The sequence below is a fragment of the Orcinus orca genome, chromosome 14, assembly GCF_937001465.1.
Source record: "Orcinus orca chromosome 14, mOrcOrc1.1, whole genome shotgun sequence".
In the NCBI taxonomy this organism is placed as follows: Eukaryota; Metazoa; Chordata; class Mammalia; order Artiodactyla; family Delphinidae; genus Orcinus; species Orcinus orca.
Window position 1 is genome coordinate 35,360,927 of NC_064572.1, and position 14,170 is coordinate 35,375,096.

Genomic DNA, 14,170 nt, shown 5'->3' on the forward strand with positions numbered 1-14,170 from the left:
TTGGACACAGACAGGCACACACACACAGAGACCCTGTGAGGACACAGAGAGAAAACAGCCATCTACAAACCAAGGAGAGAGACAGGTCTCAGGAGAAACCAACCCTGCCGACACCTTGATCAGGGACTTCTAGCCTCCAGGACTGTGAGACAATAGATGGCTGTCAGTTGAGCCCCCCAGTCGGTGGTACTTTGTTACGGCAGCCCTACCACACTAATCCAGTTGCTACCGTGCCAGGCTCTGTACAGCCCTTTCCAATACAGACATCATCCACAGTGAGAGCCGTGGAACACCGTCAAATGAATATGCTATCCTACTTAAAATTCACAGCACTCCAGGAAAGAGGTACTGCTATCAGTCTCAATTTACAGACAAGGACCCTGAAGCTCAGAAAGATGAAGGAACTCGCCCTAGATTATTCAGCTAGACTTGGAACCAGATGTACCGACCTCTGAGCCCTCTGAGACCTTTAACTACCCCTGAGCTGCCTCTAACCCTAACCCTGTTCCCTCTGCCTGTCCCCCACCCACTCAGCAGCCCCAGTGTGATCCGAGTGTCCCTGCCCCTCCGGAGGACCACTGTATGAGACCACCGCCTTCCTCCCCACCCTCAGGCCTCCAGCAGATACTTAAGGGAACTCCACTTTCTACCATGAATACTTTTGGAATCTTTTCTTTCTTTTTCTTTTTTAAATGAGTACTGCTTTGATACTCAGAAAAAAAAATTCTTAAAAAGTTAAGTTAATGAATTCTATAGAATTCATTTGCCTGTGCACAAATAAATGAATGATCAAAAGGGATATCTTTGGAAACACAATTAAGAATGAAAAGAAAAAAAAAAAATGCAAGCAGCCCTTGCCAGCGTCCCATCAGCCAAGATGAGATAAGGGACTCATGGGGCAGAAATAAGACCGCCACGGCCAATAATCCCAGTCAGGCCATCTCCAGAAAATATCTATTTTTAAAGGCATGTTCCGTTTCATCACATTTCAGAAAAACAAAGAGGAGACCTTGAGGGGCAGACAAGCAGGCTCCGAAGCGACACGCAGCACGCACGCTTACAGCAGCGGCGAGGTCGCCTGTGGCCAGCCAGCGATTTTCATCTGAAAAATGCGAATCTCCAGTGACAGATGGAGCTCAGATACAGAGCTACCATCAGCGTGCAGCCCAACAAAGTGCCAATTTTCATATTTCCAAGGGCCTGCTGGGCCCCCAACTTCTTAGTTTAAATGGAAACTGTCAGACAGGATTTTGTGCAAACATGCGCTTTCCTTGGGGGCAAACATTCTGGGTCTACAACCTGTTCTTTCATTTTCCAAGCTTTTGGTCCATGGCAACAACATCAAAGATGAGCGAGGCGGGTGGGGAGGGCTGTCGGGGGCACCAGAGAACGGAGCAAATACAAAGTGCAGGAAGAGCCAACTGCATTACCAGGAGGTGAAATGCAGCAAGAGCCTCTTTGCTCTGCCCCTGGTTGTCAATCACAGACAAATGACAGGGCTGGGTCCACGTGGGAAGAGAGCTCCCCCCTTCTGCAGCTCCTGCGTGGATGCCCCAGTCAGCGTTAGCAGTTTCCCTCCAGATGATCTACAAGGTCGTGGAGAGGGAAATGACATGACAGAATATGCAAAAGAAAAAAAAAATGTGCAGTGGAGGGCCCCTATGCCCACAGTGAAAGCACAATTCCCATATTCCCATATGAATAGGATCAGATGAGTGGGTTAAAAGTATTACTAATACTCATGGGCAAAGCTGTTGGACACAGTTTTAGTTAACGATTCTTCTGGAAAGACTTTAAAGAGCCAGTAGCTTTTTCATTCTGAGATCATTCACTGGAGCCTCCTTAAATACTCTCAGACGACAGGCTTGTGCCCAAATCCACCTTTACACCATCGGTGTGCTTCAAGCAGATGAAATTCTGAGGCGAGGACATCTGTGAGAACCATCCCAGCCTCTGTTACTAAATCATCTTCCTCCCAAGTTTGATGCACTAAACCTCATTAAACCAAGTCACCTAATACTGACCAAGTTCCTCTGAGATGTGTGTTTGGGGTTTGTGTTTGGTGGGGAGTGATGGAGAGATTCCCTCAAGACAACTGAGGAAGAATTGCCAAAATTGAAATATTTCAATCTTCCAAAGTCTCGTTTCTCCTCTGTGTTTGCATCTCAAGGAGACAGGATGAAAACCTAGCCAAGAAGAAGGATCACAAGCCCTCAAGGATCATGACCTCCTGGGCCTGGGCCTAGGCCAGGCAGAAGAATCAGTGAAGGCTCTTGATACAGGCACGATAAAAACACCAGGAAACACTGCCTTTAACGGCAACCAGAAAGGGAGAGAAGCAGTCCCTGCAACTCCGCCCCCTGCACCATCAAGAAAACTGGAGCCGGGCTTCCCTGATGGCGCAGTGGTTGAGAGTCCGCCTGCTGATGCAGGGGACACGGGTTCGTGCCCCGGTCCGGGAAGATCCCACATGCCGCGGAGCTTCTGGGCCCGAGAGCCATGGGCGCTGAGCCTGTGCTCCGCAACGGGAGAGGCCACACAGCGAGAGGCCCGCGTACTGCAAAAAGAAAAAAGAAAAAAGAAAAAAGAGAACTGGAGCCTGTTGTAGGCCTCCCAGCTCAGGGCCCCGCCCAGCCCTGTAGCCTGCGTGTGCAGCCACCTCCCCCATGCTGATGGCCACTCTGTCCACTGGCTCACCACAAAGGCCACTTGTTTCCCATGAGTGCCCAGAACAGTGGCTCAACCAGTTGGCCCAGTCGCGGACTGTGGTTCTGGTGGATGGGTGATGACAAGGGCTGCTCTGACCTCAGCAGACAATTAGCAAGGTAGTGTTGAGTTACCAAGTTCTGGCAGGTCACCTACCAGGCTGGGAGACTGTAGGATTCGGCTTGCAGACCCAGGAAGGGGTCAGGCAGGGTCAGCTGCAGCCTAATTCATCTCCGTTTCTGTCCCTCTAGAAAAATGGGGGGACAGAAACTAAGCATTGTTTCCTCTGACCCTGGGGGGTGGGGGGCGGGAGAAGAAAGGTGGTCACAAGGAATTTAGAACTTGTCACATGAGGTCTCAGAGCACAGGATACAGGAAGACAGCCCTCCAAGGAGGTATTTGTAAATCTGGGAACATGGTTCAGTGGACATACGATGGGGAGGGGCACTACTGACCGCCACTGGGTGGGGGCCAAAGATAACGAACATCTCAAAAAGTGCAGGAAAATCCAAAACCCAATAGCATCCACTAGACACGCTGAAAGCCGGCTCCATCTATGCTGGCTGTTCTAACCATACCTGAACCACGGTGTTTGGCAGAAAACCACAACAAATGAGGGAGGTGGGAAAGAACCAAGCGCTGCAAGAAGGAAGCAGTACAAGGCCTGGAGGGACAGACTACCACCCTTACATGGCCAAACGGCGATGATGAGAAAAGGGGGGACTCAGAGACCGCTTAAGGCCAAAACACCAAACGGCACAAAGTGGCTGCATTTACCCACAGAAAAGGCAAGCAGCTTCTTAGGGTGGGGTGCTCCCATCACTGCTGACACTGAGCTGCAGCAGGATGGCCACCCACCAGGACTACAGATGTCTTCGGCTGGTGGACACTCTTGACCATGAGACCCACACTCAGGTGCCCACGTCCACCTGACCTACCTCCACAACCCCTCACCAGTCACTTCTTGCTACTGCCACCATCCTGGGGACACCTCTCCCAGCTCAACTGCTCCTTCCACCTCCCGACTCACCTCGAGTCTCCAGGGTCCCAGCTCTGCCACCTGCCACTATGGAGGAGGTACATGATACCTCTCTGTACCTCGCTTCCTCACCCACAATGGTTCGGGAGGATTAAGTGAATAAGAAATGTCAAGTGTCTTAACATCAGAGTCATTCCGAGCTACTGGAAAACCAGCGAGCACCACCTCCCGAGAGCGTTTCCCAGGGCCCAGCTCTGCACCATCTCCAAGCTCCCAGGAATCCCTGGCTACAGAAGAAAGCCTGCCTTGAGGCTGGCATTCAAGGGTCTTTCTCAAGGGCTAGGCCCAGCCTGTCTGCACCCCCCTCCCATTGCTCTCCCCACCATGCAGGCCTCTGGCCAGGCTAATGGGCCATGTGCTCATCACTCCCTGCCTATGCCCACACATTCCCACTTCCACCATCACCACCACCTGTACCAAGGTCCTAGCCATCTCTCCAGGCCCAGCTTTAAGTGGGACCTCTCCAAGGAGCCTTCCCAGATCCCTCCACCTGGAAACCACCTGTTCTGCTATCAGCCTGCTTATACCTCCTTATGGTTGTAACCAACATCTAGCAGGCCTGGCTGTACCTGTGAGACTGGGGCCCAGGGCTGGCCATCACAGGTGCATGGCTTGCGCAGTCACGAGGCCCTAAGCGTGGCTTCATGCTCTGCTGTTGTCGTCTTAAATCTGTTAATGATTTACGAGCCAGGGGTCCTGCATTTTCACTGTGCACTGGGCTGCACATGAAGTATCCAGTCCTGCTGAGAACTCCCCAAGGAAGAGGCTTTTATTTATCTCTGCATTCCCTGCAGCAGTGCGCAGTGGGGCCTGTTACACAGCAGGGACTCACAGGAGGAGGAAAGGAGGTGAGAGTCTAGGGGTGTCTGCCACCTCGGGCGATTCGTCCATATGTGAGGGGCTCACCTTTCTCCCTTCCTTCCTTCCCCACCACCACCACGCTCACACACAGGACAGAGCACGGAGCTGCAATCCACCTCAGATCATGCCCAACACCCACACTCCCCTCCCGTCCCCACTACACAGCACTCCACAGGACACCATGAAAAAAGTCCTTAAAATGCAGCATCTTAATGACACACGGGTTTGCTGAACAGCTCACTCCCTGCAGAGCTTTAAGATGCACGACACTGATTCACGAGTCATCCCGGCTCTGCCACTCACTGCCTGTACAACCTTGCCCATGAGGCCCGGAAACGGGGACTTGTGGACAGGCCCTCTCCAGCCTTCCCCACCCCCTCCCTGCCCCTCCTTCAGACCTGGCTCCAGCCCCGCCCCTTTCTGCAGCCTGGCTGGGTGGCTAGGGCCCCGCGGTGACCACTTTACCCGGCTCTCACAGTCCGTATTTGTGGTGCCCACGAGCACAGTACTCAGGAAGACACCAGACACACCCGCAGGCCAGACGTGGCCTTAGGGAACAGGGATGGCAGCCACTTCCTCAGGGAAGGGACACACCCCACCCCACCCCGCCAAGCTAATGGACTCACACTCAGTACTGGCTCAGATCTGCAGGAGCACATCTGACACGTGCCCTCAATCCACCCCCTACCCCGTGACCCACAAGAAGCCTGCTGGCACTGGCACACAGCCATAAGCCAAGCCAGCTTGTGCGAAAAGCACTCCCGGGCCATACAAACGTATCTGACACATCAGAGAACGAATAATCATTTGTGAAAAGACAGATACAGAACACAACAGACTCCTCCCTCTCCGTCTGACCCGGGACCACTTTAAACATAAAATTTCGGTTGACGCTAGGTGTGTTTTAGCCCTCAAGATAACACTGTTTTCATGAAGAATCACAGAATGTAAAAGACAGAAGGCAGATAAACAATAAGGTGCTACTATATAACACAGGGAACTATATTCAGTATCTTGTATTAACCTATAATGAAAAAGAACATGAAAAATATATATACGTATAACCGAATCACTGCTGTACACCAGAAACTAACAACACTGTAAATCAACTATACTTCAATTTAAAAAAAAAAAAAAAGACACAAGGGAAGCCCAAAGATCAAGTAATCCAACACACCCATTTGACAGATGAGGAAACTGAGGCTCCAGCAGGGTCAGGACTGCCCACCTCTGAGCTCGTGGAGCCCCACCACGCTCCACTTGGACACTGCACCTGTGCACTGTATTAGCACTAGCTGTTCACAAGCCACCTCCCACGTGAGTCCCCTGAGACCACGGTGTTACCTCTTTCACCTCTGTAATTCCAGCATCTCTCACAGGGCCTGGCAACCATACGTACTCAATAAACAACTGCTGAACAAACAAACGACCCACAGAGACATCCTGAAGCCACACAGTCAGGGCAAACAAAGCTGAATCTGGAGCCCTGGCTTCCCGTGTCGCCACCTTCCTGCTCTTTTCTCAGAGTGAATGCAGTCGGTGCTGCATAACTGAGTGAAGGAACACGAGAATGGCAAGACCCATATGCTGTACGCTGCCAGGCTAGGATACTGGCCTGGGGGTCAGACCTGTTTTCAGCCCTGCCTCTGACACAGGCGTGCAGGCCACGTGACCACATGAGCTGCCCTCTCTGAACCTCGGTTTCTGTCCTTATCAGCTGGAGAATAAAGAAACCTCACCTTGCCTACCTGCCAGTATCTGAGCAAGAAGAGACTGAATACAACACACGAGTGGAACAGAGATCCCCAATAACCCACATCTCCCTCAGCCACCAGCCCACTTATTCTCCCCTAACCCTAACACTTATTCTCCCCAGCGAGAACAGACACCATCAGCCCCGCTGTACAGATGGGAAAACAAGGTCCCGAGAGGCCGTGCCAGCTCTTGCAGTGCCCCCTGGAAACCCAGGTGCTCGCTAGGGCTCTGGTAACTGCCCCGGGCCAGGGCGGGGGCAAGAAAGGGTTCCAGGAGTGCCTGCCCCTCAGACAGCAACCCCCGCCAATCCCATATCTAGCTGGGCAGCAACTCCTGTCTGTGACCTGCTAAGTCCACAGCCAGTCCCTGAATGCCACAGGGAAGCATCAGCTGTAGACTGTTCCATGCCTTGGACAGAAGTCCAAGGCAGCCCAGATGACCAAGTAAGAAATAACCAAAAAAATACCCACAGCCTATGGCCTAGAAGTCACTACAGACACCATTACCTAGTTTTCCGATTCTCCCTGGAGGAAACCTGGTTAACGGCAGATGGAGGGAGTGGGAGGGCAGTTTCAGGCCCCACCTGCTCCCCTGGACCTGAGCTGGGACATCCCGTCCTCCACTCCCCACTGTCTCCTCTTCCCAACATGGCTATCTTGGGTCCCTCCCACAGATGGGCTGACCTCTCTATCCCTCAGGTAACCAGAGCAAGTAGACAAAACCTGTTTCTAAACCCCAGGCCACTGACTGCGGCTTTCATACAGGGAGCTCTGGGGAAGAAGATGTGCAGGACCGCCATGTCTATCCGTACCAACTGCACGGCGGCTGGGGTCTCTATCACCCACTCAGAGGCTGAATCCTAGCCTCTGTGTGCATACAGACGCGTCAGATATCTGCGAGGGCGATCAGTACCCCAGAGGCGTTACCCGTATGAGCTCTGGAGCCCGCCTGCCTGCTGGGAATCCGAGCTCATGCACATTCTGTGTGACTCAGGGCACCTTCCTTAACCTCTCTGTGCCTTGCTTGCCTCACCCATAAAAGAACGATAATAAAAGTACCCACCTCCCAGGGTTTTTGTGAGGATGAAATGAGATAACATCTGGCACAATACTTGGCATACAATAAAAGCTCCATCTTCCCCCAGCACAATGTTAATAGGGTTGCCTCTGGGATTTTTTGTGTGCTTTTCTTTTTTCTTCTTCATTAACTGAATATTCTACATGAATGTACATGCTTTACTATCAGCAAAGAATAAAGTTTTTGTTTTTGTTTTTTTGAGATAAGGTAGGAAGAACAACTCAGTATCCTAAGTCACACCTTCCTCCAAACACGCAGAACTGTAGCAGCCCTCTCACTGCCGGTCTGTTATGGGAGATCCCCTTTGGGGCAGGGAACCCCTACTGGCCAGAGCGGCCCCAGACTCTTCTGCTCCCTGACCTGTGCTATGCCTGTTCTCCACCCTGCCCATCCAGTAGGACTCAAGCCTGACCTCGTCCAAGAAGCCCTCCCTGTGGGCCCACACTGCAACCTTCCTCCTTGGGAACATCACCTTTCCTTTCACCCTCCCCATCCGGAGCTTGCCCACCCCAGAGCCAGCCTGCCTCGTGCCAATCTGACAGTCCCAGTGGTGAGAAGCCTGCCAACCCCCCAGACGGACGACCTTGAGGGCTGGGCCACCTGCTTGCTCTACAATTTCAAAGCACTCGCCAGACCTCTCTTCTTGGTTCCTCACTCCAACCCCACGAGTGGGCCAGGGGTTCAGGGACGGGAAGTAATGAGCCAGTCCTGCAGCTGGATGAAAGCCCATCTGACCAGCTCCATTCCAGGGCTCATTCCCAATACAGAGCTGCTTCCCACGGGAGGTACAGGCAGGCCCTCAGCCAACAGACCCCAGGGCCAGCTGAGCGGCCTGGCTCCACGGGGCAGAACTGCACTGGCCCCCGCGGCACCTCCCCCTGCCCTTCGCCTCCCACTGCTCACACCTCTCCTCCTTCCTCTCCGCTGGCTGGGCTTTGGTCCTCAGCAGCCCCACTGCAGCAGTCAGACCTTCTGAGGGTGCCCAGAGCTGAGGACGCCAGTGACCCCACAGGGGGTTTTGAGCTCTGTACAAGATGCCTCTGGTTTTTCTGTTTTATGTCGAATTATCTACAACACCCCAGGCAACGGTACATTTGAGCCCTGGGTACTTAGAAGAATTTAGCAGGACAGTTTAAAATGTCCAGACTTGGATGTGTCAGATTTCATAAACCAAAGAACTTCAGAACACATATGCAGACCTCCACACTGGGACACCGGAAAGGTCTCTCAACTGTTCAGACCACAGATTCTGTAAAGAGAAAAGAACAGATCTCCCAAGCCCCTCCCAAGATAAAAGAACTCCAAGATTGCCTAAGGGATATCAATCATAGTGTGTGTACACTCGTCTATATTATAACAATGTGTTCTAACAAAGGTGTGACAGTCGCTGATAATCAAGCTTATAATCCAAGTTTTTTTTTAAAGAGCATGAGCATAACAACCAAACACATGTCTATTAGAATTTAAAAATCTATAAGAAGTATATGTAGGGGCTTCCCTGGTGGCTCAGTGGTTGAGAATCCGCCTGCTGATGCACGGGACACGGGTTCATGCCCCGGTCCGGGAAGATCCCACATGCTGCAGAGCGGCTGGGACCGTGAGCCATGGCCGCCGAGCCTGCGCGTCCGGAGCCTGTGCTCCGCAACGGGAGAGGCCACAACAGTGAGAGGCCCGCGTACCGCAAAAAAAAAAAAAAAAGTATATGTAGGACAATCAGGGAGACTGAAATGCACTGCCTCTTAGATAATGTTACTGTATCAGCACTGAATTCCTGGGTGTGATAATGATGGTGAGTTATGTAGGGGCATGTTCTGGTTCACAGGTGATGCACGCTTCAGTGTTGAGGGGTGAAGTTTTCCGATATCCACCACTTTTTCCAAATGAATCAGGAAAAATATTTTGTGAATTAAATATGGAGTGACAATGAAAAGAAAACAAACATGCCAGGCTGTTACTCAGTGGTGAAACTAGGTGAAGACTACACAAATGTTTAATGTACTAATCTTTCAACTTTTTTGTATACCTGAACATTTACAAAACAGAATATCAGAAAAAAAAATAGTACCATTTGAAATTTGTTTAAAACAGAAAAGCTTGAAGAAAGATAAAATGGCTCATAATCCCACTGCCTAAATAATTTTTCTAAATGATTGCTGTTTAGCTGCTGATTTAAAAATAGGTGAGTGATGCTGTATGTGTGCATATATAATGCTGTAATTCTACCCAAGGGGGAAAATACTCTAAAAGGATTTTTTGTCTCTTAATAAACTAATACTTTAGGCAAATAAAGAATAATAAAGGAGAAAGTCTACTGTACCATTTCTTAACAGTAGAAGGAACTTTTTTAAGTATGTGATTCCCAAAACGAGGGCCTGTCCGAAGATAGGGAGACATGGGGACGAAGTCTGAGAAATATTCTACCAAAATATTCTGAACCCCTTGCCTCTGGGTCAGCTGATGGTGGTAGAACTTTCAGGCAGGGCTCTCCCACCATCTCCACTACCCACAGATAGTACAGCCCTCTGGGGTTCCCCAGAGGTCCTCAAAAGTCCTGTGATTGCCTACGCAGGTCCAGGAGTGTGGGACTGCCACCCCCAACCCCCAAAACACCCATGACCCCGCCAGCTTCAAAACAGCACCTTCTTCCCGGGACTCGTGTCTCCTCGAGGCACCAGAACGGCCCCTCCATCAGTTCTAAAAGACACACGGCTCACAGCCGGCCCCCACGCTTCGGCCAAGGTGGCCCTGCACTCCCCACATCCACTTGACCTCCCCAAAGGCCTGGGCTCGGTCTCCTGATCTCCCCCTGCCCCACCACACTTCCACGCCGGGGAGTGACCTGTTGTCAGAGATGGGGAAGAAAAGGCAAAGCAAGCCCTGCTGAATTGCTCGTTAAGATCCTGAAACCTGTCCAGAGAGGGGAGGCTGGCGACAAAGTGAGGGAGACAGAGGTGCAGGCGCATCTGAGGAGGGCTGTCCCGGCAGGGGGAGAAAGAGGACCGGAGGGGAGCGAGAGGAGAGGCAGAGGCACCCAAGAGCGGGGGCTAGGAGACCTGCACAGAGCCCACCACCGGCCTGCTTACTAAAGCCAGGAAAGGGCCGCTCTTCCTGCCAACAGAGTTACCTTTTAATCCAACCCCCGGATGACACCATCTGGCACCAGCACAGGAGCAGCTTCTGAGGGCACACGAGTCATGAGGCTGGCCCCGGTCTGTCCCTTCAGGCTGGGACTTGCCCTGTGATCCCCAGGAAGCGCAGGCCCCTGCCCCACCAAGGCCTGGCTCCCGACAGGCCAGCGCACGCCTAGGAGGGCGAGGCAGCAGCTGAGGACGTGGAGAAAGCTGCCGTGCCGGGCAGAATCACCAAATGCAAAGACCTGAGAAGGGAAGTCACTGGCCCCAAGTCACTGGGCAGGCTGGCATCATTCCAGGAAGAGGCAGCAACCCTAGGATCTTCCTTCTACCCAGATGTGGCAAAGAGATTTGCAGCTCAGGAACAGCTCAACTGGCTGTGGCAGGCTGCCTGGAATTCTGGGCGAGAGGAATTCTGTGGCCCTGGGCAAGCACAGCATGCCAGGCAGATAAGCGAGGCAAGTGAGCAAGTGAGCGCCCGCCTGCTCCACGCCGCGCACTCTGACGACGCATGGACCAGCCTGCAGTTACGTGCCCACCTCCAGGGCTGATGTCCGAGGCCCCTGCAGTCACCCAGGATACAGAAGCAACGTTCTCTGAGACGCAGTGGGCTTGTCCCCGCCTCCATGCCAGGGGCTGTCTCGGCGCCTGCCTCTGCGAACATCCAAATCCCACCCTCACCTCCAGCCCCAGTTCAAAACCGCAGCTCCCGGGGGTGTGAGGGGAGAAGATGTGGGGCGCTGGGCACCAGCCAAGAAGTCTCAAGGCCGGCAGGGCCGGGTGGCACAAAGCGCGTCTCCTCCAGCTCCGGCAGCACCTGACAGGTAGCCCTGCAGGCCCTCCCAGCCTCGGGCGCACCACCTCCTAAGGCAGCCGTCCCATCGCGGACCGGCTCTCCGTGCGCAGTGCTCTTCCTTGTGGGCAACTGAAATCTGCCACCAGGAACTGGCAGCCAAAACGCCACACAAATCTAGCGGTCCCAAAGGCTGCTCCCATTTCCCACCGCAGCTCAGTGGGTGTGCCCTCTGGATCCCAACCACCAGAAGTGAAATCCTGACTCATCAGCTGGGACTCTGGGCAAGTAGCTTGCCCTCTCTGGGCCTCAGTCCCCTCATCTGTAAAATGGGGAAAATAAAAACCCCTCACCTTCGGGTTGATGGGATGACCCATGAGACACCCATGTAAGCTCCCTGGCACACACTGTAAGTAGCCAATAAACATCTGCAATCCCTACCATCTACCACACTGCCGTAGCAGGCCTGTTTCCACAAGCTCTGTCCCGGCCCAGGCTCCGTCCCTCTCCTGACACTCAGCCCACTTTCTCAAGGCCAGACTTGCGCTTGGCAAGTGTCCAGTTCTACAGCCTCCCTTAGGGGTAGCTGTCTCAGGGGACACATTTCAAACCCTAGCCCCTCCCCCAAAACCTCTGCCCAGAGCTCAGGCAGGCCATCCTAGCAGCCCGGTGGAGCCAGCACACAAGAAATGCAGCAGGAAACAGACCATGACAGGGAGGATTCTCCTCACCCCTCCTAGTCTTGGCCCAAGTCTCTAGCCTCACCACCACAGACCCCCAAAAGTATCCCCACCAGATCACCAAAGCTGCCTTAAAAACACACAGACACCTGAGCAAACAGATATAATCTTGTCAATTCCATGCTCTACAACCTTCCATGGCTCCCTTCGGCCTATTAGGATCAAGTCAAAAAGCCTCACCCCAGCATTGAAAAGAAGGAAATCAGGTACTCAGCGCTTGCTGTGTACCCGATTCTGTGCCAAGGTCTCGGCTACATACTTTATATGTATTACACCTCTTAAAAACTCCCTCTAAGGCTGGTCTTATTACTGCATCTCACAGGGGAGGAAGGCGAGGTTCCAAAACATTAAGCCTCGCCTAAGCCACGTGGCTCAGAAGCACCAAAAGCAGACCTGGAGGCCAGGTCCATGGCCCAGCTCCTGCTTCGTTCTCCTGCTCTTCTGCTCCAGTCCCTCCCTGACCACACCACCATCCAGCCACCACAGGGCCCACAGTCACCCAGCACGCTCGCCTCCTGCCTCGCTGCTCTTCCCCAGGCTTCTCTCCCCCTGCCTGGAACTTACCTACCCATCACCTGACGACTTCTACTCAACCCGCAAAGCCCTCAAGTTTCCTCCTCCATGAGACCAACCCTCAGCCCAGCTCCCCCTTCCATGAGACAAAACCAATCCCTTCCTTGAACGTGCTTCCCAGGCACTTTGTCTCTACCCACATTAGAGCATGACTTACCAGTCCCCAAGCCAGCAGCGCTGCTGTCTGCTCGCTAACGTACATCACTCATCTTGATACCACCACAGCTCAGTGTGTTTGCTTGAATACGTGAATGAATGATGTCCCTTCTAGACTTACAGACCAGGAAACAGAGGATAGTCAGAGCCCTGACCTTTGCAGGGACAAGTGGTAAACAGCCCACCTAGAGTAGCCTCCTGGAGGTTACACCTGGCAAAGAGCTCCTCCTCGGGTGGGTACACCTGAGCAAGTTCATCGGGACTACCAACTCCACCGTTAGGAAGCAGCACATCCAAACGGTGAAGCTGTGGCAAAAGGCAGCATCGGTGACTTCTGGGAGCCACAGTGCTGAGGAGGGACATCTGGGCCTTCTCCACGCCCCCACACTGGCAGGGAGCCCCACACAGGGCTCACTCCTACACACAGGAAGCAGCAATCCAGGGGCAGAAGCAGCGCCTCTTGCTGACCTGGACAGAAAGACGCCTGGGCCTGGAGGGGGCCTCGGCCAACAGCACCCCGCTCCAACAGTTTATCAGCCCTGGGTCGCCGTGGGGAAGAGAAGGAAAGATGAGCTCTCCGTCCTGACCCACTTTTCCCAGAGCTCCCTTCCCAGACCCGGCCCGGCCCTGCGAGTTCCTTCTCACCTTGTGACGTCAGTGAGAGAAACACTCACATACGCAGTCATAGGCAGAAGACTTTCAGCTCATCAAAACCACTGAGTCGGGGCTTCCCTGGTGGCGCAGTGGTTAAGAATCCGCCTGCCGATGCAGAGGATACGGGTTCAATCCCTGGTCCGGGAAGATCCCACACGCCGCGGAGCAACTAAGCCCATGTGCCACAACTACTGAGGCTGCGCTCTAGAGCCCGTGAGCCACAACTACTGAAGCCCACGTGCTGCAACTACTGAAGCCTGCGTGCCTAGAAGCCCGTGCTCCGCAATGGGGGAAGCCACCGCAATGGGGGGCCCGCACACCACAATGAAGAGTAGCCCCCGCTCGCCACAACTAGAGAAAGCCCAGGCGCAGCAACGAAGACCCAACACAGCCAAAAAATAAATTTAAAAAAAAACAACCACTGAGACTCCCACTTCACAGACAAGGAAAACGGCACCTAGAGGTAGGTCCCTAAACAGCGCTCTCCCCACTCTGCTGCCCCCCTGACCCGCAAGTACATCACAGCTCTCCCTCAAGTGAGACAGAACAGACAAGCTCCTCTGCTTCCCTTCCCTGGGCAGGCTCGGACCCTGAGGAAGCACCAGGCAGCGAGTCGAAGGCTCTTCCGGCTGCTGGTAAAACTGCAGATGAGACCAGCCCACACCCAGGTTCTGTTTCAGGAGAC

At 53.2% G+C, this 14,170-nt stretch overlaps 1 protein-coding gene across 9 annotated transcripts in view; it reads right to left on the reverse strand.

Annotated features, from left to right (window-relative positions):
* Positions 1-14,170, reverse strand: part of DLG5 (discs large MAGUK scaffold protein 5) — a 160,183-nt gene that overhangs the window by 99,197 nt on the left and 46,816 nt on the right. The window contains exon 1 of one of the 9 annotated variants that reach the window (XM_049697224.1): positions 13,300-13,501. The exons of 7 other annotated variants lie outside the window; for them this stretch is intronic. The gene's annotated coding sequence lies outside the window, so the exon portion shown is untranslated. Of the gene's footprint in view, positions 1-12,832; positions 12,861-13,299; positions 13,502-14,170 lie in introns of those variants that run through there. One more of the 9 variants, XM_033434017.2, reaches the window with a different exon arrangement.